The sequence below is a fragment of the Ornithodoros turicata genome, unplaced genomic scaffold, assembly GCF_037126465.1.
Source record: "Ornithodoros turicata isolate Travis unplaced genomic scaffold, ASM3712646v1 ctg00001054.1, whole genome shotgun sequence".
Lineage (NCBI taxonomy): Eukaryota > Metazoa > Arthropoda > Arachnida > Ixodida > Argasidae > Ornithodoros > Ornithodoros turicata.
In genome coordinates, this window is record NW_026999450.1 from 168731 (window position 1) to 193363 (window position 24633).

Consider the following 24633-nt stretch of genomic DNA (forward strand, 5'->3'; position numbering starts at 1 on the left):
TAACCTCAGGCATTATTTTCAATAAGGTCTGCACTCAATATACAGGTGTATTAATGTTCAAAGTCCCAGCATTTTCAGTGGGACGCCACCATGTCTAGTATCAAGTAAAGACTGTTCTCCAGTATCACCAGTACGAGTTCCAGTAAATTTCGAGAACTGCCACTATACCTTTCTTCCCAGTATCACTGGTAAAAGCCCCAATAAATCCAGTAAAATGCCAGTATGCCAATCAAACAGTATGAAACGGTTTCTAGTTTTACTGGTAAGAGTGTCAGTAAATCTACCGAGATGCAAGTATATCCAGTGACCAGTGTAGACTTGCTATCAATGTCACTAGTAAGACATGCAGTGATTCCAGCAAAATACCGGTAATCACAGTGAGTAATATGGACTGGTTTGCTGTGTCGCCAGTGGGACTTCCAGTATTCTCATTGATATTTCTGATAAAACCAGTAGTTATAGTAAAATCACAACATTGTGTAGCATTAAACGTGCATGCCAAAGTCTATCGGTGTACCCAAATGATAATGACATCGGACGTGGCCTACGTGACGAGTGATACAACGTAAAACGCGATTAGAATTCAGAAACAAATCCGAATTCACCCGCATTGGTCTGAAATGGGGGAGTATTCGGAGGAATATTTATATTCCCCCAAAAAATGCAGACACTTCGTTTATTGAAAAAAAACAAACAAACAAACAAACAAAGAAACAAAAACGTTGCTTACCCGCGTGGGTCAACAACAAGAATAAACGAATAATATGAAGCAGGAGAAACAAGCGACTTCGGTCCTTGATAGAACTAAAACTCATACTGAAGCCCAATACATAGCCCCATCCATTCGGTATCAAACCGGCATCCGTGTAGCATGCGGAAACGTGAAGTAACAGCTACACATGATTCATCAGAAACATCGCTCGTTTCGATGCTGATTCGAGTTGGTTTATGACTCTATTGGTTAGACTTGACGCGAGCATCGTATACAGACCACCCGGGACTGTTGCGACAGTTTCTGATTTATGTTTCTATTAGGAGGCCTCTAGTCGCTAATAGCACATACCCAGACGTCGTTAGATTTAATAACATACACATCGTGTACATTTTATGTCGTTTATCCAAAGACGCGGAGATGCAATCGTGCCGGTAGTTTTTGAAAGGCCTTTCCAACCCAGAAATGATGTGTGATATATCTTCGTACAAAGTTGCGTGATAGGTACACGACGGGCGCTTTTGAGAGCTTCACTTTTCAATCAGTGTAGATTGCTTGGAAATGCAAGGAGTTCAGCATAAACGCCCAGTAGGCAGCCTTGCATATCAGGCGGAATCACTGACGAAAGTGTCGGAGATGGCGCCGTGGGCTTTCGTTATCATCGCATTGGTACCGGCTGTCGTCGTCGGGTAAGTTGACAACGGTATTTCTCAACATTACTTACTCAACATCGGTGGTAGCCCCACGCTAGCGCTGTAGACAGGGATGTGTCGGCTCCGAATCATCAGCGCAGCTATGCTGTCTCAGATTCTCTTTGGGTTTTCCGGCAGACTCTCGTGACAGACGTTGGCACAGTTCCCCGTGAAGTGAGTCGAGGACGGACAGAAACCGCCATATCTACCATTCCTCCGCCTATGCACCTTCCGCCTCTTTCTACCTGCATACCTCAACAAGCCTCCCGTAGCCACAGTTGCCTGGCGGTGCTAACGCAAAATAAAAGGGAGACGAATCACGCATTGCAGGATCACGAATATCATACGTTGATTACATTCTAATAAATAATATGTGTGCGCAACCAAACAGATATCGGTGGACCAAGGTACTGTCGCTAGCCACCTCGTTGTCAGGAGTCTCACTGACCAGCTTAACCACCGTGGTCATGGAAACAACCTGTCTTAAACCGCACATTTCGTCCACTGTTTTGACTGCTGCAAATGGTTGAAGCGACGACACCTGAGCTTTGGATGCGTAAATAGTCGAGTAGGGCGATAAGTAATCGAGAAAGGGGTAGGAACAGAGCCGTAGCGATGGGGGGGGGGGGACGAGAGGGGCAGTCGCCCCGGGCGCCCTTGCCAGAGAGGGCGCCGAACAACAGAGCCTTGCCGGTTGTTTGTTCACTATAAAGTGGGAATGAAGATAATTTGAATTTACGATACGGGCACTGCGAATCAGCGTTTTCTTTACTTGGTTTAGAGAGCCTCTGAGGGCAGTCAGAGAGGGGGGCGGGGGGGCTTCACGTTTACCCGGCCCCGGGCGCAAACTCGCCAGGCGACGCCTCTGGGGAGGGGTTTCTGGAACGGACCAGTGAGGTGGCAAGGATATGTTTTTGTCTGCTCCCAACAAATAAACGCGCGCCCACGAAAAGCTGACTAGCACCAGTCACATGCAGCGCACGTGCAAGGTATCTGCTTCGCGCACCTTTCAAGAATCTTTCCCCATTGGCTGTAAGCCCGCCAGTAAAAAGGGGACGCAGAGAGTACGCGGGGGGATGGAGAGCGTGACGAGAAAGATCACTATGGCAGAGCCGACTTGTGAATTGTTATGGAGACCAGGGCAGCAAAAACTGTTATAATCGCGTGCATTGAGAAGGAAGACACGGTACGCTAGCGATTGACGCATGCAGATGTCACGCCGCTGGTTCCGGGCTACGTTCATCCGGTATTCTTATAAGTGCGATAGTGCCGTGACCTGTACTGCGCAGCAAAATGGTTTGCATAGAAGTCTAGATGCGGTTCTGATGGACAAGTTGACATATGAGAAATGATTTCGATCCACGTCCCTGATCCGTTACCTACAAGGCGTTGGCAGAACAGACTTATGCTCATTCCAACAAGAACAGCCACGACCCAATCTAAGATCGCACAGAAAAGAGCGTAATTAACGTAATTAATAACAGAATAATGAGCATCATCCATTTAATGGTGCATACATTGTGGTGACCCAAGTCGCGTTTGGAAAACTAATGAACATGTCACATGTGTGCGATCCTCATCGCAACCAATATTGAGCTTGACTTCCAGTGCGCATACCTAGGCAACACTTATCGTTTTTGGGAAGCAAACAGGTTACATTTTTGCAATGTCTTTGAAAAGATATCCCGTAATATTGCATCTTTTCCTCCAGTCAGGTAGAGCCGAGGCAAGGGGCACCGCATCTCGCTGGCAGACTTGGGAAGGCTCGGTCACAGAACTCCATTCCTCTCTTCTTGCAAGGCCGGCAGTCCAATTCCGCGGAATGCTATGGCTTTGTTAGTAGATCATATGACTCATAGCCACAGGCAACCAATAAGGTTGCGGTGTTCGGATATAACGTTCTGATTATAGGAGCGACACCAGGAAAGTATGCCACAAGCGGCAACACTACGTAAATACATTGTCACAGAGTGTAGACGCTGAAAGTGTTCATACACTTTATGTGATCGCACGCCACTAGTACACTGTAGTTTTTTAGTTAAGATCGTGAATACACAAAGCCATACTTGACACCCACACACGATGCTTTTGTAATGGCATTTGCAAAAATGTGGCTATTCCAACCTTAGATACAGTGAGGGCACGGGAATCGATACACCATGTACGTGTGCAGGATGAGACTCGTGCGCCATTTTCCACCATACTACGTATTATGGCCGTATGGTAGTGACTACGTATTATATTCGCACAGACTAGGGAATTATGCGTAGGCGCCTCTGTCGATGAACCAAATTTTTTTCGGTTATCTGCAACTTTTGAACGCCAGATCCCGTGTAGGCTGAGGTTCGCTTGTTATATTTACGAGGCAGATCACCGCATTTGATTCTTTCGACAGTATACCAATCGTCTTAAAACCCCTTTAGGGTAGCGGAGAAAGTAATTCGGGGAGTTTTATATTCCAATATTGTTCGGTAAGTCCGCTCGGAATTGCCGGCGCGATCCATCTAGCGGACGAAAAATTGTGTGTGATCCCTCATGCTCTGGGATATGTGTAGTCTCGAAGAGTAACGCGACTAGCGAGATATGGCAATCTTGTTTCCACTCATGTATAGCATGAAGGCCTGCCGCAACCATGTTGGACTATGTGTTTCTGCTCTACTCAAGTAGAACAAAAGCGGAATCACAAAAAGCAGCAAACCCACAGAACGACGTTTACAGGTTTGTCCGCCGTATTTAATCCTTATATCGCGGAATTGAATCCTATAACTTAGATATCGTGCAGCGACTTTTAATCCTTATGTCGTGGGATTAATCCGTATGACGTGGGATGTAATACTTATTCGTTTAAATTTAATCCGCTTGCTGCCAATTTTAATTCATATTCCGTGGAACTCCGTCTATATTCCGTCATAACTTCTCGGTTTATATTTTCATTACTATTTTAATACAATGCGATAGTACACGGAACTGCATGCATGATTTATGACCTGTTTCGACTATTTCCTTTTTACAGCTTAAATTGACTTGCCGTGACCACGCCTCCTCAATGCACCACTATGAGATAGTATAGGACTACCTGCATGAATTATTATCTGTATTGACAATTTCCGTTTTACAGTTATAAATTTGACTTTTTAAGACTGCGCCTACTCTATGCGCTACAATGCTATTGTATGGGACTACCTGCATGATTTACGACCCGATCTGACTATTTCCTCGCTCACAGTCACAAATTGGCTGTTTACGACCACAACTACTCGACCCCTACAGTTGTATGGTATGGGACCACCTGCATGATATATGACGTGTTATGACATGTTGTGTTGTTTGCAGCTCTAAAGGTCGGCCCGCCATGGTGCGTTTTTCTGTAAATATCGCGCTGCGTAAAACTCTGCATGACCAGGCACCGTGAAAAAAATGCGCCTGTCAAACCGCATGGGGCGCAAATCTCGCTGTTGCGTGCACATCGGGTTTGGCGTATGTTTTCTACGAAGTGTTAGCAACATTCTCCTCTCCTCCCTGTTCCGTCCTGAAATGGTTGTCTTTGTGTGCGTTGATTTGCATTTGGTAAAATGAACCCTCACCAGCGAAAGTTTTTGTATTTGGAGATGTCCCTCTGCTGCTTTTTCGTAAGAGCAGTCATTGCTAGCAATGGAAGTAGGATGCTGGACCGGAACCAGAAATGATTTGCTGCGCATTGATTGGTTGCTATGGACAACCGTGAACTGACTGCTGTGTGAAATATCAAACTTGCTCTGATGCAGTGAATAACGCGTACAAAATTTCGCGCTGGGCGAGAAAAAAAAAAGAACGTAGCTTTTACGCAAGAAAAACGCACTATGCGGGCCGGCCTTTAGTTGACTTTGCATGACGGCTCTTCTGTGCACTGCTGCGGGATAATACGGAACTATCTGCGTGATAAATACCTGTTCTGACTACCTCATTTGGCGTTCAGACGCCTACTTTGTGCGTTACTATGCTGCGGTGTACGACCATCTCTATGAATTCCTGCAGCGGAGAATCATTCATCTTAGCAGTGCTACAGGTCGAGCGACGGAAGCTACGGTCAACGCTTGTCGCCTTTCTATTCATGTATGCAACTATGAAGCATGAATCGAATTCTTTACGACTTCAGATTCCTGATATAGCGCGGGCGTCCCTAATACTACGTCTATATGCAATATGTAGTTTTTGCAGGTTGTCTCATACTATCCTTTTGATTTTGTAGTGCAAAATGTAGTCATAAGACCATTTCTACCTCAAATCTAGAGATAATCGTAACATGTGATAACTTAGGCACGAAGCTTTGTACCGTCCCATAACAGTGCAAAAAGTACCCGTGGTTATAAAAATCAAATTGCAGCTGTAAGCAAGGAAATAACATGTCACGAACCATATGGGTAGTAAATACCTTCGTCAAAAGGACTGACTTAATGCAGTTTCAACGAGTGTCATTTGTGCCTAGTGTCATACGCGTGCTATCACACAGTTTCCTTTAGTAACAGTGCGCGGAAAGTGGACTATCAATTTAGTGAGTACCCGAACCTTGCTTCGTTTTAAATGTAATTACTATCGTTAAGAGCCCGCGAAAAGTTCGCGGGGTGGCCAACAGGCCGCGGGCTTATTTTTGTGGCACATATTTGAGGCCAATTTTGTTAACACTGGAAGATTTGTCTAAAGTGTATCTACATCGACGAAAACTATTCTTATGGCCGAATTGTGGCCAACGCCTAAAGGTCTTGTCGGCGTTCATTATCATCTATCCTCATTTCAATCACGGTTTAATGACAGTTAAGCCTTGTAGTAAGCATGTAGTGAAAGTAACATTTGCTTGGGACAAGTGCACTACACGAACATGACACTTTTTTTTTTTCCTGTGACAGGGATATTATACAAATGCATTATAGGTCTTAGTGAAGCCTCAGTCATAGAAGTAATAAACAACCAAATAGTTATGGCAGGTTATAAATCACCGAGGTAATCCCAGACTATCCCATTGTAGTGAATAGAGTGATAGTAGCGATAAAGAGTCAATTTTTAGCTATAAACAAGGAAATAGTCTTAGCACATCATAAATCATGCAGGTGGTTCATACTGTCCCATAGTGGGGCATAGAGTATGAGTAGTCATGCATAACCATAAGAGAACAGCACGTAGTTCGAGACAGAAATAGGTACGTATTGTCATACATATGAGCTGAAAAAAAAAAAAAACGTGCACTTGTCTATCGCAAAAAAAGAGCGACGTGCATTCCACGTCGAGGGGCCACGTGCAACTAAACTGACAGCACTAACCGCCGACGACGCTGGTGATGGAGCTATTTGCCGTAGTCGGCCTCGTACTGGCGGTCAGAGTCACGTATTTCGCACGGCGTCCTGGGCCAACGAGGCGCTGACGTGCTCGCCAGATGTACGCTTTCAGACCCAGATAAGCCAACGAGGTCGAGAGTGAGGTCGTTCCCGCGCTCGTGAAGTGCCAAGTTCTCGTTTCGGCTAATTTTGATAGCAAAATTTGACAATATATATTTGAAAGTATGTGCTCGTTCTAAGATTTTAATCAGTGTATATTCAAATAATGACTGGCTCCAATTTTGCTTCTTGTATTTGTCCGAAAATATTTAATTAATTAGCTAATTATGGAAGTTCAGCTATTTGATGGACATATGCTTTTCGAAAGGATGCCCATCTGGGTGCGTGACTCGCCTACGAAAAGACCATCAATGCCGCTCTCACAAGTTTTTGTTTATAATTATAGGAACGGTAAAGTGAAATCTAATGGCAACGTTTCAAGGCACAATGATATGTAGAATTTGGCTGTCTGATCACACACACACACACACACAAGTCGTCACATCTGAGTCCTTGATAGTTTTCGCACAAATTATATTTGAACACTTCTACAAACTGAAAGGTAGCGAAGTTTGACGTCCGACGAGGCTGGAGTCAGCTGGAGTCACGCTGGAGTCAGCGCGGGGTTGGCGGACAGATATCACGTGATATTCAAGTACTTCGTAAGGCATTCACGACATGTTACTAATTACGACAAGACCTGCTTGGACAAACAACAGCAACTCTTGAGACGTTCACTTTAAAATGTTAACGGTTGTAACCTTGCGAGCTAAATATCCCATGCGGTCCGCGCCGCCTGTTTGCCTTTCTCACCAACCGTGTATCTTTGTCGATCGCTCGCGGCATTCCTGCCCAAACAGAACAAAACCTCCCGGGGAGTTCCAGTGGATATCCGTTCACGGAAATTCGGATCTCCCTGGGAGACAGACATTTTTCCGACGGCCGTCCCCCACATCTCCGAGTGGCCACGGTTCGGACTTCCCACATATATCCGTCGTTTGTCCTCACAGGATGTTACATGGAGATGTCTGGACATTGCACGGACCTACTTATGTACATGCACACGTTGTGTGGATATACAAACATCCGTAGAGGAGATAGACATTTATCCTCAGTTTTCGTAGAAATCAGCATTTTTCTGCCTGCCATATTTTTTAATCCCCGCCTCCGCACCCTTTAATTTCTGTTGCTCCTCTTTCTTTCTCGTACATACCATGACGGAGAACGAACGCAGCGTTTTACTCAGAAAAAAATATATACAAAAGCTCCGACAGGACCACCCAGTCCCAGAAGCTCTCTTCGAAAGGCAGTGCATTTCCTTCCAAAGAGAGAACAGATACCATGTACTGCTTATCTCGCGAGCATCCCCATATTCCAGATACGTTCTCGCCTGTGAATCAAAATGATGGGTGAGTTGCCTAAGCCTAATTCGATTACCCACGAATACAACAACGAAGTGAGAAATTGCTCGATGTATTAACTCGCTATCAAGACGACGTCTGTGTTTTCTACTGGTTTTGGTTAGAGACAGTCAGCTGGTACATGGAAAGTCAAACTTCGCAGTGCTACATTGCCACCCGTTTCTCTCTCTCCCGCAATAAATGATCCGTGTAACATCCCGACAGGGATCTAACTCGAACAATTCTTGAAACAGCCCGGACCGTACATCCTGTGGATAGAGATCCTGGGACGTCCATGTATCAGGCTCCCAGTGATATCCGAAGGATATAGATATCCGGAGATGGACTTTGGGATCAGTTTCGGACGTCCACAGGAGAAAGTGTTCTGTCTGGGTGTTGTTTGCAAACCTTCGCCTATCTATCTATCTAGCCGATTTATTTATTAATGACGAACGTTCTTGTGTTCTGGGGTACGCAGACCGTGCACCTGTGACGGTAAAGCGTGCAGTGCCATGTCAAACGTGCCAGAACGACCCTGATCTCGCCATCTTCCTCGCATTTTCAATAGAGGGCGCGCGAGTAGCCTCAGCTTTGATGTGTTTTTGGTGTCAACATGCTTTGTTTGGCGCAGCAATCTTTGAGATTCGATTGCTTAAAAATCGCCCAATGTAGAGCCGAGCTATTACGTATGTGAAGCATCCAAATTCCAGGCTTTCAGAGGTATACAGTTTTTACATGTTTGACATTCTATTTATAGCTCGTGTAAACATAATGCAACGAATAACCAAGGCACCATGCATAACGTGAATACCTCATACCCCTGCCAAACGGGCAGTCTTCAATAGTCAATGACACCTATGGCCAACCAACTTGTGGGTAGCCCCGCCAAACGTGTAGTGTCCTAAACTGTCTGGGAGTACCTAATCTAATGTTCTTTCACGAGTTGACACGCTTCAGGCTTGCAAGCGCTAAGGGTGTGTCCGATACAGAGCGGTGTATTGAAAGAGATTCTAGACACTTGGAGGAGGCCCCCCCAAAAAGGCTCGACCTGTCATTCAGAGTCACGCACCGCTGATTAGTTTGGTTTTTACCACGGGGCTGCAATGACACCTGACTGCCACCCAAAATGGGGACGAAAACAAACACGGTGATGCGCAAATTTCATGAGAAGAGTTTACCCAGACCACTCCCAGTTTACCCTGCAGACGTACTTCCTCTCAAAGTTTTTCAGTTGCAGAAATCTAACCGAAAAACAACGCGTTTTGGAGTTGTTGTTAGGTCTAGTGAACAGCGCAATTACAACGATATTATTAGAAAGATGGCAGTATACTGTAAGCTTTTGAATTTGTTATTGGATCTTACGGATGCCATTATTCCCGTTTTTCTTCCCACTAATGATGTCGTTTATTTATTTTTTAATATCGTACCGACGACAGGGTATGTTGAACAACAAGAGCAGTTGAAGAACAGCGGATGGAAGACAACAATTCCCAACATGCCTTGCGTCGTCTAGTTGGCGTTCACGAAATTGTCACAGAAATCCACTAGTTTGGCAAACTGCAACGAGTAGCCATTTTGGTCCTATCCAGTCCACTTATCACCTAAAATAACGTGCCCCGTATTTCAAGACGTCTTTGGTCAGAAAGCTAAAAAAGTGGGTGGTCGTTCAGGCATAGGCACGACCTATGAATGGCCAGACTCGCTTTCTACACTCTAAACCTGGTACCTTCTAGTAAAGGGTAAAAATTTCAAAATTGTTACCCTCTATTTCAGAAGTTACCTTGTAACCTGTGGGCAATACCCTCTATAAACGTTACACAGATCACCTATAAATAGAGGTTACTGTCTCCTAACCGCCACACCGACTTAAAAGTTACAGTTTCGCCAGGCATGGCTTTCTCTACGACGCTCGCCTCTTCACAGACACTACAGAACAAATGGTGCTCAAAATCAGCTCGCATCAGTGCAGAACACATACTGTCATTCGGAACATATAGCTATAATATACGTAATTCATCTAAGGGCTTCCACGGACGAAAAGTGAGTGATCACTACATGTACAGATTCACATGCACAACAAATGAAAGAAAGAAATAATTGCAACTGGAGCATATGTAGTATTTAATTGGCAAGCCTGGAACTACAGCTGAGGCAAGAGCGCGAGTACGTCACGATACCAACACTTCAGCTGTGATGAACGACATTCAGTTTCAAGGAGATATACTCTTTGCAGTCCTCACGTTGTTGCAACTTCCTCTCCAGTACGCCGAAAACATTTCTATTCCTTTCTGATATGTCTGAATGACACATCAGCGACGTGGCTATGGTTTAGCAGAAGCACACGAAGAACTAAAACACAAGGATGACAAAGGACTAAGCAAATAACGGACGTAAGACACACACGTACACACTGTGTTGAACCGTTGAACCGTGTTAGAGAGACAGACTGTGCTGTGATCAGTGTTACTAGATTGTCCAGCAAAAACGTAACCACGTAAACTTTGTAGTGAACATACCGTAGAAATAACCGGATAAAGTTCCGTCACTTGACCCTTTTGCATTCTTCACAATTCTGAACACGATCCGCAGTTCGCACAGACGCAGAGACACAATAACGTAACGCACACTGATCCGACACTCTCGTACTGAATGATTGAATGTGCGCCTTGAACGAGAACGCAGTGACTTTTGACCAGTATCTTTTATACAGGTTACCTTGCAAAGAAATAAGAGAAACAAACGAAGGAAATTCAAACGCGGAATTCGTTTAGAAGTTACAACGTTCCTATAAAGGGCACATTTATAAGTTACGAAGATTGGATTTCCGTTGAACACTGAAGTAACCTCTATTGCTCCTCCAGTATCACGTTACAAGTCGTGTTTAACCTCTAAATAGAGGTATCGAACGTGTAACCTGTACGATATTTGGAAATCTACGTCTATATAAAGGTTACACATTGCTAAATGTTACAATAAAGGGTACCGAGTTAAGAGTGTAATATCGGGCTCTGGTTCAATAGCCATTGATGCCAATGATCACAGCAAACGGCAGTCCAAAGGCAATGCTATTGTCGCCTTTGTACATGGTGTCCGGTATTCCGTGTCCATTTTTGCTCACTTTCAAGGAAACGTTACTTGTCCTATATATACGGTGTTCTGTATTCTGTCTTTCTCTTCCCTCGGCCTCAAGAAAATGTTCCTTTTCCCTCTGTACTCCGTCTTCTGTCTTGTTTATGTCTCCTCGTCAGTCTCAACGAAAGTGTACTGTGTATTTCGTGTCCTGTCTTGCGTCACCCTTTTCCCGCAGTATAAAAGAAATATTCCTTCGCTGTTGTGACGCGCCTTTCTTTGCGCTCAGCCCCAAGGAAGTTTTGCCGTGCCCCGTGTACATCGTGTTCTGCGTTTCATTTCTCCGCTCGAGCGGTCCCAACGAAATCTCACTTTGTCATGGGTATATCGTATTCTCTCTTGGATCTGACAGTTACGCAATTCGGTCTCGCAATGCTGCACACTACAAACGGAACTTGGCCGCATGAAAGCCACAGAAGTAACCGTCATACAGAACGATGTCGTTGAATTTCCTAATCTGTTGATAACGGATGACCGACACATCGTTGTGACAATTTTGCTGACCTATTTTTCATAAAAAGGCGCTCGTCCGGCTCACAAATACTTCGGCGCAGCTGTCCTCACAATGTGGGTTATGCGGTTCAGGCGCGCCTCTTCTTAGTCTTCTTTTTTTTCTTTTTTTTAGATTAGTGTTGGAAAGGAGAATGCAACGGCTTGCGTTCTGCTGCCATGTAGTATGCAAACATATCAACACGATGTTTTTAAATATCATTTCAGTGCAAGGGAATGATAGGTGGCTGCGAAACCCATCCTCGGTGTGTTTGTGTCCCTCTCATCGGTGGTCAACGTCGGGTGTGCGCCCCGAGGTACGGTTAATGATAATCAGCAACCGAGAAGCAGAAATCAGCCTCGCAATAAAAAAAAATGTTGCCTCCTCGAACGAAGATTTTGGTCACTGGTGTTTTGCTATAACTTGTGGCGGCCGGTGGACAATGACGATGATGGACACGCGCCTCGAGCACCCGCTTCTGAGTTTCACCGGCGTGGCCATGGAGGTGGGCCACCGTCATCTCCTCTCCGTGGCATACTATCATCGCCGGTCGGGACTGGTGTAGGGGAACACTATCGGCCTCTACATTTGGTGACCCGGACGGGACTCAGCCCTTTTCATCATCCCATGCTTGGCAACCATCCCGCAAGTCCAGCACCGGCGGCACGCTGCCGCGCAGCCTGGAAACGCTGTTCCATTTCCGGCGCTACAATGAACAGCTATAGTTGCTGTGGAATACGGCAACCGATCGAGCCTGATGCTCTCCACGTCTCCTCACCCTCACCAGTCCAGACTCACTGTCACGACTCTCATCCGGGCATTGCATACGACATCATCTTCTCGTTCCCGAATGGCTTCCTGAGATCGGCAAGCGGCCTGCTGCATACCGACCTACTGACTCTATCCTACAAAGCACGAACAACCGGCACACACGCGATTCACAGCTTCATCAACCATCATTCCTGCCCGACGTTCACCGCACCCCGGCGCTCTTTCGCTGCCGGTCGCGACACTCGAGCCTCGCGCTCGCCTGCCGCCATCTACAAACTCATTGTTGCATGAAGAACCAGCACTTGGAACGGGACTGCGAGAAGAAACGACAGGGCAGGTGCTAGATAAAAAGATAGTTTATTAGCAACATAGTACTGTCTTTAAATATCACACTCAGATGGATAATACGTCATCCACACACTGGTCATCCTTTTCCTCCTCACACATTTTTAGTTTTGCTTACCTATCAAAGTGATAGAAGCATGACTCACACACTGTTGCTCGTGTGACTGTTCTCCAAGATTCCCGGAGACGAGGATAAAAGGTCGTTTTTGTAACCAGGGGACTAGAGAAATAATAGAGGCATTCGAAATAAGTAAAAACAACCAACATTGTGGAAGTCATGCTTCTATCACTTTGTTTGATAACGAAGTAAAATTCCTCAAAATGTGGGACAAGGAAAAGGATGACGAGTGTGCGGATGACGTATCAGCCATCTGAGTGTGTACAAGACAGTACCATGTTGCTAAAGAATTACTTTCTTGGAAGTCTAGCACCTATCCTGTCATCTCTTCTCTCTGTCCCGTTCCCACTGCTAGTTCGTCATCGTTTTTTTTTCGTCGGTTTTTCACTTTGATCACAAACTCATTCGTTTGCTTACGCCTGTGTCGTTCCATTGTCAAATGGTGTTGCCCGGGTTCTCTCATCATGGGTGCGGTATCGTTGAAACTACGCATGCACCAACTTCCCTCATCATTCCACACTTTATTCAATTTTCTTGTCCGTGACGATGAGCATGTCCAAATCTCACTTGCGCGCTATACCACAATGGGTCTACATCGCCGGAAACTATGCATGAGAAAATGTCTGCGAGTCACCCTCATAGAAACAGGAGTTGACGCTGTGTTGCGTTCCGGTTTCATGCATTGAGTGTAAATGCAGTCCAATGTGCAAAATCGTGTTTTCAAGTCTACGTATTTTTCGTCATATCAGGTACTTGAAATACGCTGTGCAGTGGGACAGAGCCTCCAATATTTCCGCTTTCAAGCTAGGTCATCAGTTGATTTCGTTCATCCACACGCGATTTATGTGGCTAGCACTGCTGCCTTAACTAATGTGGCTATGATGCGCAGGACCGAAATAAAATGCTTAAACTGGAGAGTCATCGCTGTAAGTAATACTAAGCAAGGCATTCTGGGAAAAGAAAGCTTTACTCCTCTCAACACAGTCAAAATCGTTAATAAACAATCTCCCCCATACTCTACACCTGCGAGCACCTCTTACTAATTCGAATGTTGGTATTGCTACAGTGTAAGTGCAGGCAATATTTAAAGCTTGATTGAATTGATAGCTCCAATGCAGACGCAACTTCTTCCTTTCTGCTTAACCACAGTTTACGTCTCTTCTACATAGGGCCTTACATGGGGCACACTTGAAGCTGTCCTCATACACAAATAAAAACTCTGTCGTGCAACAGGAGATTCATAATCAGCTTAATAGGTTGGGAGCAGATTATGACTAGAAGGAAATTCAATGCGTGCTGGCTGTTTGGCATTGATGGGCGATGGCCTTTCTTCGGTACAGAAAGTAGATATCTTAACACAACAAACGTTCAAGCGGAGAAGATACTAAATATTTGCCAAATGTGCACCCAATTCATCAACTGAGTATCTGTATGCAATAACCGGGTAGGTCGACTTACCTATTGTAGCGAACTAGGTCAGACGCCTTGAGGAAGGAGGAGGAGAGGAGGAAGAGAAATCTACGTTCTGGACAGGGGGAACAGTTCCCCATACGCTAAAATAGTGTAGACGAATAAACGCATGTTATATTTGGCGCAGTCGGCTAGCATCACGAGTGATAGAACGGTTTGGATAAAGTTTGCTATTTGGCAATTACCCAGTTGACGGGAACGAAGCCATTCCTCTACAGTTCACCCGGTTCATTCTGGACAATACGAAGTCGTCTGCGAAGAGGTTCGATCAGAGCGCCTTATGAAGCTTAATATGAAGACGGCAGAAAAGCGACCCGTTTCGGAGGAACCGATCTAGGCCAACAGCTGCCATCTCTCCCAGTTCCACAACCCAGTTCGACCCCTCCCAGTTCCGGTTCGACTATACCTTTTAGCCTGCAAGACATATTCGCCAGCAGCGACAGGCTGAACACTTACTCATGGTCCAGCAAAGGCAACAAGAGTTCTGGCTAGATCACTGGAGCCAAAAGCGCGCCTTGAGCAAAGCCTATGTTGGGCCGATGTCCGGCACGACCACATCTCTCTCACAGTCTCTCTACACCCTATAGCGGCAAGCGCAGATCAAAGCACCGCAATATGTCGATGACCTCCTGGTTTGCTTCAAAGAATTATGTAATGACAGGATCCCCCCTCAGTTTTCCTGTCCCCAGCAGTCGCAACCGGCCGTGCAAGGATCCGCGTCCACGAGCACAGGAAAAGACAATGTTGGTTCGAAAGTCAAAGATGCTCGGAAGAAAATGAGGACTGCCTGAAATATCCAAGATCGTAGGAAAGTCCTATACACTGAGACATTCGGTGGACAGGGAAGGGGAAACCTCAAGTATTGACACAGCATGTGAGGGGACCTAGCAGGGCACCCAACAGCGGCTGTCTGGCTGTCTGTCCTTTTACGCTGTAGATAGCATCGGTGCTAGTGTTAGCATCGTTAAGAGGAAGCTCTTTCCGTCCGGCCGTCCCATCAGTGTCCAAGGGCATGACGGCATCCGACGCAAACTTCAGGAACGGGCACCGGCCTCACTAGACTACCAGGGCTACAGTTCAAGCTCTAGCAATTGACGGCGTGGACTACCAACTTTGCTGCCTTCCAAAAGGTCCCAACCTTTCCGCCTTACGAACAGTTAGGGATAGTCGGTTCGCTTGACCAGAGTGGATACCTTATGATTCCGTTGGAAGGAGAAAAGTACAGACAAAACATGAAGCGCAATTTTGACAACCGCTTCATCCCCCAAATACCGGATATCCGAGACCGGGTTGCTGTTCTTGTCTGGTAAGGCATACCCGGCTCTCGCTCCACCACGACCATGAGACAGGGGAAGAGGCCACTGGGAACCTTTTTTATCAGCCGCTATTGGGAACATGGTCCCTTACCATTCCCGTAGGAACACACTGCAGACTGGGGTGCATGTAGCGAGCTAGGTCGGACGCCTAGAGGAAGAAGAGGTAGAGGAAGAGAAAGCGGCGCTCTGGGCGGGGGAACCCTCCCCCAAACGCTACATAGTGTAGACAAATAAAGACAAGTTAGTGTAATACGTTGCTCGAATGCCACGTGTACGTTGTAATGAGGAATATCTCGTAATAATGATAATAATACTAATAGCTTACTTTGACATGATGCCCCCCCCCCCCAAAAAAAAAAACAGTATCGCGCAGTGTATCTCAAGTCAATGGTCAGGAAGGAGACACATTCCAGGGAGAACTGTGTATGCATTCATGTGAAACGACATCCCTCAATGACATAGTAAAAAATGTTCTACCGCTATCTAATCTAAAAAGACATCTATTGCGATTGTGCTTGAGAAAAAATAAAAATACAAAATACAAACATAATGGAGCTGTGATTGCAACAGTACAATTGAATGCATCGACATGTGCCTTCTAACAACCCGTGAGTGAGGTTTTCATGTAGGTCTTGATATAGTACGCGTCCGCGTAACCATGAGTGAAGTTGGTATCCCCGCACTTGTTTCCTGTGTCTATTTGCTCGAAGTCGAAGAGCACATAGCCCCCTTGAAAGCCGTATATCTTCTGAGCGTTGCACATCTGAAGAATAGAAAAAAGAGATTGAGAGGCAGGATGAGAGAGAGAGGACTGCGAAGCAAAAACCATCCAATGTTTCTTATGATGGATTTAATCATCCCTTTTTCACAGGTACTCCTGGATTATCATTGAATCCAACCATGACCGTGAGCATAGCCCATCTAGCGGTGGCGTGTGTACGTTCCTCAAAGTCCATTGGATTACACACATCCTATACCATTTTTACATTAGTGGGTAACACACCTAACGCTTGGTGGCGCTACTTTCAAGCACAAGCACTGTTGGTTTTGATCATCGATGAATGTAACCCGCCTAACACGAGTATAGACTGCACGGTACTACAAGGCAATCCACATTAAGGGTATGAATACATTTTGAAGAACCTCAGGAAAAAGAGGTGCTAACGCTAGGAATCGAACCGGGATGTTCTGATCTATGGTCAGATATGCTAGCCGGTACAGCTATTCGGTGACTCATGTACAGAGGGGACTAGAGATCATGATGATGATTAGAGTTTTCGTGGCGCATCGACAAAACACGACGACTACAGATCAGAAGAACAAGGTTCGATCCCTAGCGTCCGCACCTCTTTTGCCTGACATGTTTGAATTCGCAGTTGTATGTCTTCCACAACGCAAGTCATAAATATGTATAGCTCATTATTAAAAGTAGGGTGTCAAACAGTGAACCACTATATTTTTTGTCGTCTTCAAACTCAACCGGAACTAAAACAATACAACATCCAACTGTAGCGCTGCTACTGCACCGTATACACTGTAACCAAAGCAGCACAACATCTTGGCCAAACGTGGGCCCAATATTGTCCCAATATGTTGCGCCGCTTGGAAAATGTTATTCATGCGTGGATTTACATGCGAGTGTCATACAAGACGCCCGTTATCGCGTACGATTATGCGCTTCGTGACTGTTTGTCTTAGTTTGTTCCTATCTCGATTTGATCTTGTGGTGATCTGGGTACCACGGAAAGTAGGTACTGTACTAAGAGAAGACATACTCGTTATGTTAGTAGGATTTTCTTACTGCTTGCGTTGAACAACGCGAGTGCTTTCTGGCGGTGTCATCAACTCATCAGGCGTATCTTAAATGAGTCGCTGCTTGACCTCAAAACGCTGTTTGAATAATGTGTTCTTGAGAAAGATTGCATCCTGCTCCGTTCAGTCCAGCGTATTACCCGCGAATGTTGTAGGTGATTTCACGCAGAGTAATTCAGGGTGGATTGACAAACCAGGGTGGACAGGGCCTCAGTATATATTGCATCGAAAAAAGCTGAGAGGTCGACCGGACCACCCTGCCTGACTCAGCGAGCAATCTCCCAGTACACTACAGGAACAATGCGTGAAAGTTGTTGCGAACCTATAATGCAAGACGAGCAGCAGGGAAACATTGACAAATGTGAGCAAAAGACAGACATGATACTAAAAGACAGACAACTGTGCTTCACTACTCGTGCTGCCGGTTGCAGTGTAGATAACCAGCAAGCCTTTGTCTTCCAGAAAATGGTTCTCGATGACACAAAAATCATTTTCAGTGTTTTTTTTTAGGTTTTTGGGAGATTTTGGAGAGTTTGGAGTTCCAGTAGGGTACTTGGGCATTTAATAGGGTGGAAAGTACAATTCCAGGTACGCAATTTTGGGATATGGTAAAGGCAAGCAAAAAAAATGCAGAAGAAATGCTCAGATATGTTGGAAACAGGCAAAAAGCCAGGAGACGTATTCATATGGTACATTGACTTCCGTAACAAAATAAGCAAAAATACAAAGACGTTTCGACGCCTATACTGGAGTCCTCATCAGCTGGGATACAGAAGTGAAATGAACACACTAATATGGAAAATTTTTAAGCATTTGTAGCAATCGGGCAAAGGTCATTTGTGGGTGTTACAAGCATTCTTATTGCCATAGATATGCCAAAATTCTTGGAATCTCCAAAGAATGAGCAGTTTTCACCACGTGTTCCACGAGTTCTGCGCATCGATTTGGGTCCGGTGGCATAGGAAAATGTGCTCATCTGCCCCTACTACTGGCTATTTCAAGCACACTCCATCACTGGTTGGCACAACTTTTTCTGCAGTGCGCCGAACCGTTATGCACCAGAACAGACCAGCTCGAATCGTTCTATCTACGGAACTGAACCAGAACGGAACCGAATCCACTTATTCCGTCAGCTGATTAAGACTAAACAAATTGTAATTGTCTTAAATTATGGCATTCGAATTCAAAACAACACGTTCTTTCTCGTTATAATTGCACGCTCACAGAGCGGTCATTCATGGTTTAGTGCTCGTGCTCACATTTTGTCGGTCATGACTAAGCTACGCATAAAGACATTTCAGTTGCACACGTTTGCTTCTCAACGCCGTGTATGTTCTACAAGCATCACTCTGCAGGAATCAATGTCCAGGCAGAAGGAGAGCGAACATAAGAACTTATTGTAATTTAATCTGACCCATAGAGAATTGATTGATTAAGCAGTGCGACGTACCTTCATCTTGTATGTCACGTTGGTGTCAAACATGTCTACGGTATCCTCGCGACGCGAACTAAGGGTTACATGGACGACATAATTGGTCATGCTGTTGCTTTCCATGCCCATCAGTTTGCTTTGGTGGCATTTCTGAAACATGACGATGTACGAACCCTTGAGGAGTAATGTTGACATGTGTGTTGGGTAATTCCTACAACTCTGCTCAGGAGATGAGATAAACAAAATGTCAAAAGCGACAAGGATCGCGAACGCTGACATCCAATATTGGAGCATATGGAAATTAGATCCCGCAAAACCACGACGGGCGCAGGTTGCATGAAAGCTAGCGAGAGCTCTGCTACGCACATCGACGCTCATATGATGAGTACCACTCAATAAATAAATATGTTTCACTTAAGAGCGCTTCGGAGAATGATTAATGGAGGGAGGCACGCGGTGTCGTACATAGTTTCCCTGGGATGTGACTCAGCGTAGCACTCAGTTTTGAGCGACGCCTGAGCTGAAAACGAATGAGCAGAAGAAAGAATTATACGGAGACGTGCAGACGTCACTCGCTTCATCACTCGCCCCTTTGACTGATTAGAAAGCGACAAATGGCGAATACGGGTGGTGATTTTATGGCAACACGGCCCGGCGCTCGCGAATTGCTACCTTGGCGCCCGAGATGGATCACGTGACCCTTGTGACCCGAACATGAATGTCAGAAATCTAGCGGTTTTAGGAACTTGGATCACGATATGGGCACCGCGTCCGCTCGTCTTTGGGTTTCGTCGCCCTCGCCGCCCTCGCAGTGCGGATGTGACTACACCGGATATCGTTGAGCAACTCCGTGCATGGACGTATCGAATCCAGCCGTATTAAGTGCTACCTTGAAAATTCTTGCGCTCGGAAAGCGCCACTGCGACATGCCTGGCACGTAATAACCCCGTGAATTCGCGACAAACAGATAGCACACTGAAAATATTTTGTATGACGGCCCATTATGGCCAGCTTGTGCTCATAGATGCTCGACAACAAACAACCAATAGCGACCAACTTTCACCACTAGGGTTACTTGGTATTGGGTGAAAGTGTTCATCCAAGCAGGGTCACAAGCCATGTCACGTGGGTACCTCTTAGGTAACTTTTCACCAAATTCTCCTTTTGAAGTTTCACGGTTCATACGCTTGGTGGCGTTGCAGCTCCAGTGACGATTATTTCCAACGATTATTTTAAGCATTATCCGTGCGATAAGGGATATTCGCTTTCCTTAATATATAACGGAATAGTATATAAAGGACGGAACGGCACAGATTAAGTCTATCTGCCACGTTTATTTCCAGGTTTCATTCTGCTATATTTAGCAGTTTCAGAGACATGAAGCTCCAAAGATAAGAAAATGCCAAATATGGAAAACTCTAGACTGACCCCTTTAACTTTGCCGATTTAACAACGAAAATAATATAACTCCTCAAAAGTTTGGGGTAATTTTATGGGCAGTGAACTGCATGCGTATTAGGGCATGATTGGCATTTTCCGGAAGACCCTGTCTGACTCGACGTGAAGGTACCTCGACAACTATTTCTCGTTTCCATGTTTACTACTGATAGTGGATTGTTGCACAGAGAGCAGCATAAGCTTCGTGCATGAATTTTTGTGGGCACTGGGTCTCCGTTATGGCAAACAGATTCCATGAGTCTGCGGAAGGTGAACCATACGCACGCTTACATTTTCCTCTCCATACTTCGCCAACTGGCTTACTCTACACTTCTCATGCCGAATTTTATCGATATCTTGATTACTCAAGTGAGCCAAGAGGCTTTTGTAAAATGTCCTGAACCCGGTACAGCTGAAAGAGAGCAATATCCGTAGATCGGAGGGAAGCTGGACGGTCCTTGCAAATTCCAACGACTGAACCTGCATGAAAAAACACAAGTCCAATGCAATCTACGTCAGTCATTCTTCCTGATAAGGACATGCTTCCCTGTGAAACAAGTTTCATTTATAATCAATGATGCCCGCCGGTCACATTTGCAAAGAGATGCAAAACGTGCCTGACCGCAGGTCTCTGCGATGTTTTCTTCTCCGTCCTCGGCGCTTCGAAGCAACCTCAATTTTTTTCCAAATTTGCGACCTTGTCTCTCTTGAACGAGGTGTCCCATTTGAACGAAGTTTTTTTGCTGACAAAGTGGACGGTGCACGTTCCACCGTGGGATATTTATATGGTCAAAAGCATACGAAACAAAATCCCGAAAACGCAACAGAGAGCATTTTTAACGCACCTTTGGAAGGTTATGGCCGACGCCCTGGATCTCCGACTGTGATGTTCTTCGCATGAGCAGAAAGACCATTCTTTTCTACATTGCTTTATCTTGAGCCATTATGCCGTAACAATGTCGTGAACACGGAAAGGTAGGGGGGAAGTATCATTTTCGACGCAGTTTTTACCCAAAAAGGACATCTTCCCACGTCCGATTTCCTTCAAGCGCGTAACCTTGAAGGGAATAACCAGGTGCGAAAGCCTAAGCAACGAACTTTGGCTTATCTGCGGACATCACAGTGATTTGTGCATAATACTATAGTTTGCCTTCGGCATGACGGCACCCTCACTGAAAGCCCCCCCCCCCCAAAAAAAAAAAAACGAAAAAAGAAAGACAGGGGTCGGGGTAGAAGTCCAACCTTTGTACGTGTGTTTGACCCCTGCGAGCGCTGCAAAATAGGAGTGCGAAAAAAAAAAATGCGCGTCCTGTGGGACCAAATAAGGAAACATTTTATTGCATATCCTGAAAGAGCTATGTCTCAGCTATGTTAGTACAAAATATTAGAAAGATGTCCTTTTGGGTAAAAACTGCCGCGAAAATGATAATTTTCCCCTACCTTTCCGTGTTCACGGCATTGTTACGGGATAATGGCTAAAGAAAAAGCAATGTGTTTAACGTCAAACGAAAGAGAAAAGAATGATCTTTCTGCTCATGCAAAGACCATCGCAGTCGGAGACCCAGGGCCTCGGTCATGACCTTCCAGACGCGCGTTAAAAAGGCTATGTTGCGTTTTCGGGATTTTGTTTCGTATACTTTTTTCTTGACCATATAAATTTAATAGCCCACGGTGGAACGTACACCATCCACTCTCTCAGAAAAAAAAAAATTCGTTCAAACGGGGCATCTCGTTCTTGAGATACAAGGTCACAAAGCTGGAAAAAATTTGAGGCGCGAAATCGCGCCGGTTGCTTCGAAGCGCCTTGGACGGAGACGAAAATATCGCAGAGACCTGCGGTCATGTGACCGGCGGGCATCATTCGATTATAAATGAAACTACCCCCAAGGCATATATTACAGGGTGTCCAAGAAAATTCGAACATGTTTTTATCACATAACTTTTTAATAAAAAGTCAGTTGCAGTATAGGATATGCTAAAGGGCACCATCAAACGTCCTAATTGACTTTAAATGATTAACTATTTAATTATAATGGCTACGAAGTTGTCCCAGTGAGAATATCTGGTCCCTTCGGTCACCTGCTCCCGTAGCCGCTTTCAGAACAAAGATCCGTTGGATAGATGCGCAAAAAATTCGTGAAGGAACACTTTTTTTCTATTTTTGTTCGAGAGACACGTCTTCGCTTCACTCCCGATGTGAGAGACACTGTCAGACACTGTCAGTGGATGTGTACATCATTCTCTGGTGTCACTTTATCAGATTCTGTTCAGTAACAGTCTCAGTTATTGTGCATACTTTGTAGTTGAAGCCTGTGAAGTGTTATTCCACGGAATACCAGTTCCCATACTGTCCGCCACGATGCCAGTCTGTCCTTCCTGTTGTATTTCCAACTTTTAATATACTCCCTTTTAATATACGGCTCTGAATAATCATAACCGCTTTCTTCAGAGTACATAGAGAGGACAGAGGACATATCACGATATGACATTACAATTATCTTGTGTAGAGTACCGTGATATTCCAAACTGGCTCGCGGCGGTAGAATCGGCTTATCTATAGCACATTAATGATCACCAGGCACCACGTGGATGAAAAAAAAAAAAACGCGTCGAAAAGCACAATGTTTCACAGATGCAGTTTTCACGTCACCTCCTCAACGGTGCACAAAATGTTGCACGGGCGTTGCAGCAGGTGCAGCACTTCCGTGAACTCGCCCTAGATGCATTCTTCCAATATAGGGTATTCAAAATTAAGCTTTCACGAGCGTTACGCAAACAGTGATGACAGGAAACCGGATGATAACTTTACGCTACTTGTGTAATTATTGCTAACTTAATTAAAATATAAATAAATGCTATAAAAGCTAAATTAATAACTTGCTAATTATGTAGCACCTGTTTCTTACTCAAGAACAGAAAAATAACACCAGTTTTGCTTTTGTTCGCCAATTTATAAAGTGCTAGTGAAAGCTTATTTCTGAACACCCTGTATAATATTCGAACGTACTGAAAAGACGTCCGTCAGGTCGAGTTGGGACGGAGCCCCAGTCGGAGGCATTCAATTATGTTGTAACACGATTTCAAAACATCTACAGTATTCAAGTCGTAGTTACTTACAAAAGTTACTTGTTTTTGCAGATTGTCTAGATGCGTCCATAGTGATGGTCCGGTAAGACGACACTCTGGCTCGAATAGAGCAGCCTCTGCCTGAGTTGTTCTGATGAGAAGGGCGTCTAAGTCGACTTCCCTGCAAGATAATGGCAATTAATGCGCATAAGTACACAATAATGGGCTGGTGGAAGTTGGAATGTGAATGGGGCTGGGAATGAAATTGCTAAAGCCAAGGTGGCTGTTAGTGTGTTCTTGCAGGCCCAAGCGGCGTGGTTCAACTTTACAATAACAGGAGAGGCTGTACGATCACGGTTGGTTTAATGCCAAAACTCAGGTGTCCAGTCACCCAGGGACTAACAACAAGAACATAGCACATAACGTAGACAACCCTTTCCTTGGGAAAATCACTGCAGAGTGCGCTACCTTCGTCACATACACAACAGTAGAGATGGTTCAAGGGGCAGTGAAGCACACGTCCCTTCCTTGCTCTTTTTTGCCCGAGAAACAAGTGTGCTCAAGCACGAAACACGATCAGACGAGAGCACGAGCAGGGGCTTTGAGAAGTACACCCCTCGCAAAAGCCCTCGACTTCCAAGAATTTGTTGATTTAGGTTTGCATCATGATGTTATGGACTTGACTAGGAAGGGGGGGGAGGTAGCGACGATCGCGTGGCTACTGGGCGCAGACAGCTCCTACCTCACAATATGTTTGTACGTCATCATTGCTGAAGCACATGAAGCCACTCAAGTCTACTGGAGCTCTCCTGTCTCCTGCTTTTAAAGAGAAGCGTGTCATTTTCTTCTCGTCCCCAGGGATACCTCACATTGCGGCTTCGGCGTCTTTCTGACGTCGTCTTCAAATTTCTCACTCCGAGCTCACACGAGCACCTCTGTTTATACTGGCGGAGCAGTCCCCGATACCCTTTGATTCCTCACATTGCGCGACCCTTATAAAGTCCATCGTTGGTCCGATGCGCTGCAGAAACATGTTGGGAGGAACGGTGTCCTCCATAAAAATACGAGACAACTGACACGGCTTGAGGGATGTCC

General features: G+C 45.2%; 1 long non-coding RNA gene across 1 annotated transcript; it reads left to right on the forward strand.

Moving 5' to 3' along the window:
- The first annotated feature begins 1323 nt into the window (after nt 1-1323).
- LOC135376186 (uncharacterized) lies at nt 1324-12161 on the forward strand. The gene is made up of 3 exons (XR_010417570.1): nt 1324-1401; nt 3116-3239; nt 11999-12161. It is a non-coding gene; the product is annotated as an uncharacterized LOC135376186 (long non-coding RNA).
- The last annotated feature ends 12472 nt before the right edge of the window (nt 12162-24633 follow it).